This window comes from Panthera uncia, chromosome B1 (assembly GCF_023721935.1).
Source record: "Panthera uncia isolate 11264 chromosome B1, Puncia_PCG_1.0, whole genome shotgun sequence".
NCBI classification, from domain to species: domain Eukaryota; kingdom Metazoa; phylum Chordata; class Mammalia; order Carnivora; family Felidae; genus Panthera; species Panthera uncia.
Window position 1 is genome coordinate 18,816,694 of NC_064811.1, and position 14,379 is coordinate 18,831,072.

The following is a 14,379-nucleotide window of genomic DNA, read 5'->3' on the forward strand; positions in this document are numbered from 1 at the left end:
GTTCCCAGGGTTTCTGCAATGCTCATTTAGGGAAGATCTTTGAAGGCAATATCAGAGCCTACCAATAATCTCATTACGATCCACGAAGAAAGATTCCACTGGCCACTTGACATCCACCAAGGTGCCAAGAATAAAAAGAAAGGATGTCAGAAAAGCATCCACTTTCGGGTTCAGAATCCTCAATCCAAGGGAGGCGGTGACTTTAAGAAACTCTTCGGTGAAACTGACATTTATAAGAATCAAGAAAGGAAACCTTCAGTAAAAATGTGGTGAGCAGAAACTCTTGGGCCCTTAATATAGTTTATCTTTCACATAAAGGTATCTTGAAAACCTTTACACAAGTCCTTTATGAGGGAATAATTTCTGAGCTAGGGCAGACAATGGTCTTTCAAATCCATTCTCAGTTCAGAAAGCATTTGTAAGGAGGATTTTTTCCCAGCCACCGCATGAGAAGTGTGTGATGCCCTTGGAAATCTCTGTAATTAACAATAAGCCTCTTTCACAATTGAAAGTGGACCCTCATACCCTAAAGTAGCCACTGATGCTTCTATTTCTGACCTACACCCTTCATTTTATGCAATGTCTTTGTAAAAACCAAGGGCAAGAACAACCTGGAGAGAAATTTTCAAATTTTGGACCAGAGCCACCAAATCAATAATGGCGGAGCAAAATGAATTATCAACCTCCACTGCTTCAATCACAGGGAAAGGCAAGGAGTTAGCCAAAAGAGAAACTGCGGTCAATGTTAAGAAACAGAATGAATTGACTTTGAGGTAGGCTTATATCTAATTAAATGAGACTGGGGGCAAAGTCAAGGTAGACTCATCCGCAGCCGATAAGGAAGTGATCAGAGGCAGGTGACTCAGCTCAACTGAACTGCATTTTCCAAGCTGGAAGGGAGAGCAAAGAGTATCCCAGGGAGAAGGGGAGGGCACAGGGGGAAGCCTCAGGTTTTTCAGAGGTAAGTTTTCCTTCATCCTGGGACTGTATGCATCAAATATCTGCAATTCTCACCACTAACAATCAAGTCGCCATGAACATCCAAAGGTTCAGCCTGAGCCCAAAGGAACAAAACCCTGACTGTGGGATGGCATTCCAGCTAAATGCAGAAGGAAAAGGGATCTGGTGAGGGATCCCTCCCACCGGTATCTAGTGATGAGCCAACATTTTTTAAACTTTTGCCATGCACCTGGAGACTTTATAAAGAGACTATGCTTCCCAGCTTGGTTCATACCATCAGTGTTTGATGTCCTGTGAGTCTGGAAGGGGTAGGCAAGACTTCTCTAAAGGCAAAACATACTCCCCGTGGCTTCTTCATGTATGTCTTCCGGACTTGGCATTAGGGTAGTCACAAAATGGGATCCAACTTGAAGTCTGCCCCGCCAACGATGACACCCCTTTATTAGAAAAAAAGGGATTTCCAAGGATTTCTGTGCGGTACCCTGAGTTGAACATAGAAATGCTGGGAGAGCCCACTCAGCATCTGCTTTTAGCCTAGAGGCCTCATCAGGTACCAAGAGCCTCATCAAAAAAGTGAAATCTCCCCATGCCCACCCAACCTGTGGTTATGTCTGCAACCTGCACTAGGGAAAACCGCACTGAACTTTCACAGCAGATACTCAGATCAAAGACGCACAACTTTCATCCACTATGCCCTGAGCCTTACCAACGCATATTAACATTTCCTGCTCCATTTGTGCACACACACAGCATTCTTTAAACGCGTATAAGTGACACCCAGTGCTTTTGAAACACTCTTAAATAAGCCCAAGATGACTCATCATTTTCTGGTCCTGTACAGCTAATTATATGCTCAGAAATCCCTTCAAAAGTCACAAAACCTATCTCAGTACTCTCAGTGCTTTTAAATGGCAAAAGGGTTAGCCATGGAGGAGTGGGTCTGGCAAGGCCAATAAGAAATTAACATGAACATTGAAAACAGCCTTTGGCCCTTCTATAGAGCTGAATTCACGAGAGTTGTGCCCGCCCTTATCAGGAAATTATAGATTTTATTATTGGGGAACTAGGTGGCAGATGCCAAAAACATTTAAATTCGCTCCATTTCCAATTCATGAAGCCCATTGTAGCTTGGTATTATGGTTTTATTAGATTTGTGCATTTATCCGGGAACCTATTATTATAATAAAATACAAAATACAATTATTGTTTTCTTGCAGTGAGAACTTCAGAATTACCTAACACTTTATTGTTCCCCCATCAAAAGAAATCCCAAGTTTGGATTTTTTTTTTCTTTTTTTTTTTTAGATTTTTAAAGAAATGTCGCTTCCTCTATTTTCCATAACAGCTCCTACTTTATGCGGCTAACAGGAAAAGAAAAAGGAATTGAGATGGGGCCATAAGTCACATCAGTTTTCCTTTAATTACAGTATTATCCTTATATTTCTCATATTTTCTACCCTTATCTCTGCCCAGGCAAATCTCCATTCCTCATTCAGTGCTCATTAATTGAGATGGTGTTTGGAGAAAGTTGATCTATAGATATGAGTTTCATGCGGCCAAGTGCTCACCTACTATTAGACACCAGATGGAGTTCAATACCTGTAATGGTCTATTTAGCTACTTGTCATATGATACCCACTCCTTCACCCATCCCTTACCGGCAATTCCTCTTTTCTCCTCTCTCTTTCCACTCCAAGTTATTATTTTCTCTCTTGACCAGAGAATGAAAAACGTTTTCGAAATACTGAGGGGAATCACGTTAGATGGGAGACACCACAAAATTAGGCTCCGATCCCTGATTTTGGAGTTGGAAGGGGCCTTATAGATCATGTCAGCCAGCCTGTCATTTTCCAGATGAGGATACTGTGACCCAGGAAGATCACAGTTAGGGACCAAAGTCAGGACCTGTCAGCTACTTCTCAAGCAGCTACCAGTAAGCCCTGACTCTGTGCCTGATACCGAGCCAGTGGCAACATCTCTCACAATCCTCGAGACACGAGGTAGGTACTAATCTTTCTTCCATTTTAGAGATGGAGAAACCGATGCCTGGGGAGGTTACACAATTTGCCCAAAGACACACAGATACTAAGTGGCAGAATGGAGACTCAACCTGCTTGTATGATTCCAGAGCCTTACCTAAACACTACACAGAAATACCCTTGCAATACCACCATGAGGTACCTTTATACTGAGTTATTACATATCCCCATGAATGCAAATGTCATTAGTAGTGCTAGTTTACAATACATAAAATATAGACTTTGGAGTGAAGAGGCATGGGTTTGACTCTTGGTTCCTTCACCAATTAGCTAGGGAGCTTTCAACACGATTGTTAAACTCTCTGAGAATACTTCATTGGCCGAAGAGAGAGAGAAAACAATACCCACCTCAAAAAGGTTATAATGAAAGCCAAATAAGTTCATTCAGCCTTTCATCAAATATACACTGAGCTCCTACTATGTGTCAGGCACTGTTAAAGTACTGGCTATGCCACATCACTGTTCCTGAGCCCTACCCTTGAACCCAAACCCAAAGCAGCAAAATAGGAGGAGGGGACTGGGGCAGACTATGGGTAGGCATCGCCCATGGAGGGAGAGGTTGTCTCTGTCTGTCTTGCTTTTTCTGCCTCCCCATGTCTGTTTTTCTGCATGTAGGTAAAATATAAAGAGACAAAATATAAGCCATTATATTGGTCATCGGAGTGATTATATAGTAGAAGAAGGTTTCCCTTTCTTAGGAGTCTTTTACCTATCCCTCCACTGGGCATTTTCCCAGTCCAAAGATCTCTTAAGTGAATCTGATCAAGCCAAGGTGTGTGTGTATGGGGGTGGGGGGGTTGGTGTCTATGTGTACATGATCATTGATTCTTCATATTCTATTGACTTAGACGCTTCGGAAATTTTTACATTGTACTTTCTGTAAAGACTTTCTAATTTACTAAAGTTGAGAAAATAATGAGAATTAACCCTGAGCCCTCACCATGTTCCAAGCATTGTACCACCATGATACATACAGTATTTTTAGACACAGCCATTAGTAAAAGGAGTTGAATATCAAGTACTTAATCAGAAGTTTAGACTCCTTACTCTAAAGAAGTTTGCATTGGAAAGCCAGATTTAACTCACCATGATTTTTTCATCCGCCTGATAATTATTTCTCGAGCACCACCATGGACCAGGCACCTTGCTGGGCACAAAGAGACCATGCTCCCACAGAGCTCATAGTCCGGTGAGGGGAACAAAGGTGCCAATGGGCCATCATGGGAAAACCAGGTGAAGGGCTGTGGGGACCCAGAGAAGAGGTAGAGTGCTCCCTCTTAGAAAACAGGGTGAGATTCTCCCAGTATTCTTTCAGAAAACGGCCCCCAGACAGGTAAGAGCTTGCTTCGTTCCAGCTGCCTGTGTACCGCCAACTTCCTGTGTGAGCTTGGGCACATCACGTGACTCTTCTAGCCCTTACGGTCCCATCTTTAAAGTAGGGTTCGGGATAGAAAATAACGCTAAGGAGACGCACCCTCACACGGTTACGAGGACCAAACACTTCTGCAGGAGTCAGAATCTAAAATCTGCACACGTAAGGGGAAAGAGTTGCCTACCGTTCTCACAGAGCCTGAGCCTGTCCTCGAACCCAAACCCAAAGCAGCAAAACAGGTGCCTGGTGGCAACAGAGGAGGGGAAGGGAGCAGACTGTGGGGTCTGCCATAGCTGTGGAAGGAGAGGCGGTCTCTGCCTTGCTTTCTCTCCCTCTGACTCTTCCTATCTGCACGCCTCCCCATCACCTGCCCCACCTCCCCCCTCCCACCCCCACAGCCCCACCCTCTCCCACCACTTGAATTACAATAAGCTAAATGAGCGGAAGTTGGAACTCACTCTGTGTTAAAATGCTTCTCATCAATGGGAAGAGTAGTACAAGTGCCAGTGACTGTTAATAGCAGTTCAAGTTAAGGCCATTAAAAGACTCCCCATAATTTTCCAGAAAGGTATGTCTTATGCTGAAGCCCACGGGAATATATAATAGACTTAGGGAGAACTAGAAGCCAAGGGGACGGAGTCTTAAATCAGAGGCTCGGAGACACAGAAATCCTTAGGAAGTTCTGTGTGTCAGGTGAGAGGATTTGAATGCTTACTTCTCTTTTAATTATCTGATGCTCACACTACCCTCCTTTGTTGCCTTCAGCTAGAGCTGATAAGGAAAGACACCAATAAATATCTTGGCGGTCTGAAGGGAGAAGCCATGTTTCATGGGACTCCCTGCTTCTACAGCTGTTGTTAAAATATTACTGCTAATTAGCTGGCTAGTTATATATAAACCCTTACAAAGGAGTATTTTTACACAATCATAAAATAAATTAAACTACCAAAAATTCACGCTGTTAATTAAAATAACCCCTGTAGGAGGGGGAAAATCGCTACAAGGCTGAGGTAAACAGGAGGCAATTTCACAAGCACAAACTGATTAATTTTATTTCCCATTACATGTATTTGCTAATATCATCAAAATTAGAAAATAAAGCAATTTTACCTTGACAGTAGTTCAAACGGAGGCGGTTCTAGCCGAGGAATGTAGCTAGTCAGATACACCCTCGGACCTAAGGCAGTTCCCCTCTATCTGGAAAGGGTAAGTGGTTTCCCAGCAGAGACCCTTCTCCCAGGAGGCAGGTGAAAGAGAAAGGGGCCCGTCCTAGCCCTCAGGAGCCGCCTCCTCGAACTCTCAACCCGGCCTTGGCATGACCCGTCACACCACATCCCCTGCCCATCCAAACACACAAACATCTGAAGACACAAGAGAAACCAGGATGCAGAGGGGAGGGGGGATGGTGTACAAAATGAACTAACTTGCCCCCTGTTCCTGGGATGGCTAAGACAGTTTCCTCCCAATGGATGAACATGTTTGCATATCCTCTCGCTCGATGATTCTGCCCCTGATGTTATGGTGAAGATGCACTTTTCTAAAGTCTGTGTATAATTCCTGTATTTAATTACCCAAACCCTTCATGGATCACAAGGGGCGGGGGTGGGGTTGGGGGGGCGTATCCTGGGTGGCTGGCTCAATCGGTTAAGCATCCGACTTCAGCTCAGGTCATGATCTCACGGTTCGTGAGTTCGAGCCCTGCATCGGGTTCTGTGCTGACAGCTCAGAGCCAGGAGCCTGACAGCTCGGAGTCAGGAGCCTGCTTTGGATTCTGTGTCTCCCTCTCTCTCTGCCCCTCCCTCCCCTCTCAAAAATAAATAAACTTTTTTTTTTTAATTTTTTTTTTTTAACATTTATTTATTTTTGAGACAGAGAGAGACAGAGCATGAACGGGGGAGGGTCAGAGAGAGGGAGACACAGAATCTGAAACAGGCTCCAGGCTCTGAGCTGTCAGCACAGAGCCTGACGCGGGGCTTGAACTCACGGACCGCGAGATCATGACCTGAGCCGAAGTCGGCCGCTTAACCGACTGAGCCACCCAGGCGCCCCAAAAATAAATAAACTTTAAAAAATTGTTTTAAAAAAGAACCCAAGGGGTTAATCAAAAAGCCTAGAAAATACTTCTGTCACAAAAAGTGCTATTTAGGAAAGAATGAACTCAAACTTCCAGTCCTTTTGGCCCTTTGTCTGCCAGCCAAGTGAAATGACAGACTTTAATTCAGCTGGAGAACCCCTCCATATGCACAGCATTTTAATCTCCCCCAGCCTCCCCACTCCCAACTGCTCAAAGCAAATAACCACCTGAAACTATACTCCTACAAATTCTAAATACACTATTTTATATGCCTTTTGGTTAACCAGAAAAATTCTCGATTGCCTTGGACCCGTAGTTAGTTTGGTTCTTTTTATTTGCCCCTTTACGTGGAGTTTATTCATTCTTACACCCCTTAAAATTCATCTACAGGCTCAAGCCTTGTTTAGCACCTAGTTTTATGAGATGGCTCTTCACAAAGACTCACGGGCTTTGTCAATGGGACACCAAACATCTGGAAGAAGAGGCAAAACTTCAGGCCTAAATACAGATGTTTTATCTATGCGACTCCAAACATCCAGATGTTTGGCGGGGGGTGGGGGTGGGGGGGGAGGGACTACATTTTATAAATAATGCTGCGCCTTTGACAAAGAAAATGAACAGGTGCATGAAGAATCCAAAAGAGCAGAGAAAATGGGAAATACTCACTGGTGCTTCTGTACGTGTGGGAATATTTCATTCCTGTCCTTTTGCTCCGCTGGAAAGTTTTATCCAAGCCACGTTGGTACAGACTAACTTTGACATTCACCAGCATTTCCTCAGCTACTAGGGAAGCAATCGTCAGGCCATCTGTGGCATGGTGGACCCCTGACACCGAGTTTTATTGATTCTCTCTCCTTAACAGCTCCAGCCCACCCCTGATGCCCTGGTGAAAGATCTCTTTATTCCTCATCCTGACCGCTACACAGCCTTTGTATGAGAAGTTCCAGCTTCAGCTCTACACCTGCACGTAGCAGCCCCGTGACCCTCCTCAACCGCCAGCTGAGGATCTCGACCTCCCTCTCAAAGTTGTTCCACTGCCTCGTCTTCAGAGCGACGCCCGGCGTCCTGACCGAGTCTCCGGGGCTCTTGGCCAGCTGGCCACACCCAACTTACCTCATGTCCTAATGCTCCCTCTTCATGCCAGCCCTGGGCTCCAGCCTAGGAACGATAACTTGCTGTGTTCTGGCACATTCCCACCTGTCTGTGTAGTTGCACTGTCCCTATCTGGGACATCAGCTTGGAAGATGCCCACTCTTACCTCACGGGAATTCAGATGTCACCGTCTCCGAGAAGCCTACTTAAGGGCCCTCCAGCAAGTTCAGTGGCTCTATCTTCAGTGCTCTTAATGGCCTTTATCTCCATGTGTCCTCTCTGTCCATGGATCTAATCTGGCCCATATCCAACTAAAACCAAATATGTCCATTTTACCCGCTAAATAGCTCTCATAATCCCTTCAATAGCCTTGATCTTAAGGGAAAAGGCCAAAATCTCTAGGCCCCAAAGCCCTATTGACCCTATCCACCTCTGCTGTCTGGACTCCAGGCCTGCCAGCTTCCATCACCCCCTGGGTCGCCATGTTTGCCTCACGTTGCGGCCCTTGTGAGACCCCTGATCGGGGTCCTAATCCCTCTCCTCCCTTTCCAACCTCAGGACCTTGTTAATGCACACTCTGCCTTCACAGCCCAAACAAAACAGTTTGCTTGGTAGAGAAACATTCCCCAATCCCCTCTTTCCACCCAATGTGAGTAGCTTTCGTGGTCACATGCATAGAACCAAGCCCTCTTCCCTCACTGCACTTAAGTGAGTGCAACCTTACTGTATATTGATTAACGTGGACTTTTGATTTATGGCTTTCTCTTCTACTAGACTGCAAGCTCCATTGACAGCAGGGATGGTGTTCTTGCCCCAGTGTACCTCCAGCTCCTAGCAAGGTACTCGGTTCATCGTAACTGCCCGTAAATGTTTGCTGACTAAATCAATGAATGATTTATATCCATGCAACGTATCACTATGACCACAACTTGGTCCTTAATGGCAGAAGCTAGATTTTATTCATATTTGGGTCCTGGCACACAGGGAATCCTCCAGATGCACTTGTTGAAGGAATACTGACTACAGATACAGAGAAGCAGATTTTTGTGCCTCTAACAAGAGTGGTTCGGCATTCCAGCAACCTCCTAACAGTGAGCTCCCCATCTCTGGAATCATTCAAGGAGAGCACAGATGGAACCTGTCAGGAAGGGTCTAGAAGCAATTCAACCAATGGACTTGATGAGCTCGCACATCCTTTTCAACCCTCATGCTCTATGGTGCAACTAGAAAGGACTAGAGAGAGAAAGAGTTGTGAAACACAGGTGAAACTGTAACATTTCCCCACCACCCCCACCCCCAACCCAGAAAGGAGAATTTCAGGACAAACGGGAAAAGGAGGTTCTGGCAAGTCTTCCAAAATTGCTGGCAGGTAGCAGACAGTAAAAATGTGCTTGATGGCTGGAGGAGAGATGTCAAAGGTTACAGTCTTAACTCCCTCTCTGACGTCTTCTTCCTTCTCAGCCTGGCCCTTCTTTCTCAATTTAGATACAACTCAAAAGGGACTCCGGCTTTGAAGACCCAGGCAGAAAATTGGGCTAGTCACGTGGAATCATTGACTGTTTTCTCAGCTGTTCCCCAAGAAAACAGATTTAACACGTGTCACCCCCGTTCCTGAATAAGGAAGGCGATTTCACTCTCTCCTCAAGCAAAAACCACAAGGAGGATTTGGCATTCGTTGAGTGCAGAGTGGGGTTCGGATTAATGGCACATTGAGGGCTTCTTTGTTTTTACAGTCTTTCTGTATTTTCACATTCAAGAGGCTAAATGAGTTAGTTGCCCACGCCTCTTCATGGGGTTTCCTAATAGAACGATCCCACCGGGAAACTGTTCTCGTCCACCCCCTCGACACGTCTCTCCGTTCTCCCAGTTTCACATCTTCAGCCATAATTAGTCACTTTCTGGAATATAAGAGCAGCTAGGGGGGTGGAAGGAGAGAGGAAGAGGGCAAACCCAGAACCGAGCAACACATGGCAAAAGGGGGTTCACAGGACGGCCTTTTATTTCACTGCACGTCTAAGTCGACAACCGTAATATTTCCACTGATCTGTTTATATAGTCAGATCATCAATTTTCAAGCATGTATCATATGCCATATTCTTTACACATAGTAGTTTTCCTGATTTTCCATCGCCTTATAAGTTAAGTATTGTTATCCTTACTTAATAGGTAAAGAACTTAAAACTTAGATAAGCTAAATACCTTGCCCAAAGTACACCAATTAGCGCCAGTTCAGGCTGGAGCCAGCATTCCAACCCAGCCTTTCTGCCTCCATATCCAGATCTGACAAATGCATCTACACAACCGCAGAGAGAGTCACTGAGATTGTTCATCAACAAAGACCCAGCAAGCTGTCACACTAGATCGACCAGGCACAATTTTGCTCCTAAGGGGACATTTGGGAACGTCTGGTGACGTTTCGGGTTGTCACAATGGGTCGGTGCTACCTGCATCTAGTGAATAGAGGCCAGGGATGGTCCAAACCTCCTATAATCACAGGACAGCCCCAACAGCAAAAAAAATGATCATGTCTGGAATGTTAATAGTGTCAAAGGCGAGAAACTCTGACTAGATGCCCCCATTATTAGGTACAATGGGCTCTCTGCCACCACGTGTTACATACAATGTGCCTCTGCCTTCTGGGTTAAAAAGGGGGAACAGCTTGTAACTTCCTGATGTGCGGTTAAATGCTTACTAATGTCTGGAATCGGCCAATCCTTTTTATGAGTGAAAAGGAAAGGAGGAGGAGGGAAAAAGGGAAAAAAACGGAAACGAGGAAAGAGAAGGAGAAAACTAACGTTAGAAACCTCCACCGCGGCATTCAACAGCTGGATCACGTTACATGGAAATCAGCCCCAGTGACAGCACAACAGGCTGCCTTTGTGTCTTCATGAATAACACAATGTGCTGGGTAAATGCTTTTCCCCATTTAGAAACAGGTAGTTAATGAGAATTGAAGTGATCAAATGCTGTGTACCCCAAGGTTACTTACATCCCGGGCCTGGGTGGCCCAGAGCTCATAAATAAACCATCGGAGCGTCTTATTTTAGTCCTGGTCAGATAAGCAAAGGCTTGCGTCATGTGAACTGAGCCCACAGCGCGCTGACACGGAGCCTGCTAATTCCAGGACCTCTTGGAATGTGACATTTGGAGAGCAGGACACTGAGCTCACGCCTTGTGGAAGCTCCCTGGCCCACCGTGCCTTAATTTTCCATCATCTCCTTGATTCAGCCGCTGCGAGAGAAGGCTGTCAGTGAGCTGGACTTTAAATCATGCCAAGCGCATTCTCTACCGTGCAGAAGTTAATTTGAGGCACATTATAACTCCAATCTACTCATTTGCTGGTACAAGGACCACACACAGCTTGACAGCCTGCCAGCCCACATAGACCCTTCCCTCGGAGGAAGTCGGGCCCAAGTTGTGACCCGTTTGGTAGCTCAAAAAACAGCTGCTGGACCACGTCGGAACATGGAGTTGAATGTAAGACATAAAAATGTCTATTCTTTCCCTCAAAGTTTACCGTCTCGTTATGTAATCATATCCCTATTCAGGTACTTTAACATAAATCATGCTTCATTAAATTGTTGCTAATTTGTTATTATTAGTTCATGGTTTGTTTGCTGATATCCATTCAACAAGGCATGTGAGCGCATGCGTGCACACACACACACACACAAACACACACCCACACTTAGGCTCAGTCATACTAGTGTTGTTGCTTTGAAAGTCATGAAAATGGTTTCTGTGAATAATTTCTCTGTTTGACAGAATAATGAAAGATTTCGAAGAGCACTTATTCATATGGTATACAAATGGCTGGATGAATAACTCTAATGTGATAATTTGCTGGTGTTATTGTTCCTTTTCTCACAGACTTCCTATAATCTGATCATATCAATCAAATAATATATTCTTTGCATGAAATAAATTCTCCTTACTACAAAACAAAACAAAACAAAAAACAGCTCCCATAATAAATATATTCTCCAGTGATCGGTATTTTACTGTTTCTCATCCGGATCCTGGGATCCCAAAGGAATGTCTTCAATAAATGTTTGTCAACTCGAATTTGGGATAAGACACATGGTCTGAATGTCCTACAGGACTGTGTAACTAGTTGGTCATTGATTAAAAGCCACAACCAAATCACCCATGAAACTGTCGTCTGGAATAAGGGACACTTTCCTATAATACGTATCTTCTCTCCTGTTCCACCTGTGACCCCTCAGAAGCCCATTCCTCTGCCTCTACCCTGTTTCCCAAAGTGTGGGCCTCAGAACACTTGCTTGTTAGAAATAAGGATCCTAATAAGCTTGTCAAGGTGCTGGTTGGAAATGGAGATTCCTAGCTGCTATTTCAAACCGATTAGATCTGAATCTTGGGAGGAAGCTGCACATCAAACAATACCTTCAGGTGAGAAGTGGTTTTCTGAAACTTAAGGAATATGGATTGGGAGGGTAGAAGAGAGAAAGCAAAGGCATACTATCAAAACAATATTTCCTGGGACAAGAGATGCAAATGAAATTATAGAAAATGTGCCCGTTAACTCACTGCGTTTGAAGTAAACCAACGTCAAAAATTTCACGCTAAAGATCATTAGTTGGCTAATGCCTTATATCCTCTCAACCTACAAAATAAATTCTTGTCCTCACAATGACTACCCTGAAGCTCTACAAAAAGAAAAATGTAGTGACATCATGTATACTAAGGCATGAAAACAGAGACAGAAGCATGTTTCTGCCATATACTTCAGAATGAATTTTCAACCAAAAAGGTTTAAAAAAAAAAGTTTTCCCAGCTAAAACTCCACTTACCTACCGAATATTCTGGTTCTTAATGGTTTTGTCAAATAATTCATTATCTCTTTGGTTTTCTATTCCTGCTTATCATCATTGTGATGACAGAGTAAAGTGACTTTAATTCAAAGTTCCAGATAAAGCTCAAAAGTAAAATGGTGACATCATTTACACCAAAGAGATCAGCTATACGTTCAGAATTATACCCGAACCCCACGTGGCGCACACGGGGACTACCAATTCCAAACACCTCTGTGAACCTTAATTCCGTGTAGTTGCCAGGATTGGCTGGGTAGGTGTATGCAACGTGTTAGCACAGTGCACTCATTCATTACTACTATGTTTGCGGCTATGGTCGTGTGAATGGAATCACGCGGCCTGTTTAACCTACCAAAGATTTCTACCAGCCCACAGAGGAAGGGATCTGGAGATACAGGCAAGAATTCCACCATCCCCACCAACTAAAATGTAAGCACTTAAGGAAGGCAAACAGTGCCTCCTATTTCTATGTCCCCCCGTTTTACCTAGCATCTGGTTGGGTATATAGCTGCCCCCTGAAAAATACACGTGGCATGACAAGAACCATCATGAGGGTCAGACCCAGCCTTGGTCTATGACTACAAAGACACACACACACACACACACACACACACACACATTTTGAACCCTCTGCTTCCTACAAACCACATGAATTTCTTGTCCAAAAAAACTGAGAAATAAATGGCAGCCTCATCATCCCTGGAGAGAAAGTGTATTATCAGCAAACTCTTTGCAAACTCAGATCCCTTTACTTTGTAACTACAAACAAGGGAAGTGTCCCATCGTCACCCAGGAACCATGACACTTCTGCCTGGGACCCAGCCGTATTAGAGATTTACCGTGTGGCCTCAGGCAACTTATTCAACCTCTCAGTGTCTTGATCTCTTCATCTGGAAAATGAAAATGCTACCTACAGCATGGGCACAGTGTTTCAAGATTAATGCACGAGGCGGATGTTGAAATGCAACATTGTGGGGGGAAATGTCTACTCCAGGGGAGGAAGTCAGGCACAGCAATGCACTTCTGGGTGGTTACGACATATGCAGCATTGCAAAAGTGGGCCTGAAGGTCAGTAGCACACATGACAAGTGCAAAAAGCCATTTCTGATGGAGAGAATTATAGACCTGGAGTCTTTTATTGTTATTGCCAAGAGGAGTTAATAAAGCAAACAAAGCAAAGGGTCGGGAACCCTAATTTATCACACATATTGATACAGACCTGATATTGACAGGCAACGAGCCACTTTTAGATTCAGATCAATAAATCCATCTCATAATACAGCACAATCCCAACACTTCACCCCCAAATCCATCCATCCAGATATTAGAAATCCATCCTGCTTTGCCTGCAGTCTGTCAAATGTCACCACAGAGTGCTGAAGCCACCCTGCCAACTCTATATCCTGAACTAAATCCCAATGGAAACTTCCCAGATATAAATAACCACTATGAACATACAGGGAAGAAAAATAGCTATGAAGTTCCACTCTTACTTTTTTTTTTCCTTTTAGCCTGTGACAAGTAAAAATCATATAGTTACTCACTCTCCAAAAAACAATCTAAAGCCAGAAGGTTTAACCAATTCAATTTTCTAGTCACTGTGACAACTATTTTCATCTGTGAAACAGCGTTTGGGGCACATTTACAGGCCTAATCCCATGGCGCTCTCACGGGCAGCCCCTGCTGGAAACTCTGACAGCGGCTTCTGTTCCTGGGCTCACTGTGGGCAATGGCATTTGATGACACTCGGGGTCTCGTGGCATGAAGACAGATTCTTTATCTACAGTCAGAGACAGAGAAACCTTCCTTCCACTTACGGCTGAGATCCTAGGGAACCCACTAAGAGGAAATTCTAGTTTAACAGGAGGTGGGGAAACCCACCCAATGCTTGCCAGGCCCAGGAGAGAAGCATAAAGAAGAGAGAAAACTGAGGTTGAACACTGGGGTATCTGGACCCGAATCATGCAGAGCAAAGAGTGTGCAGTCTTAGATAAATCACTTCACCTCCCT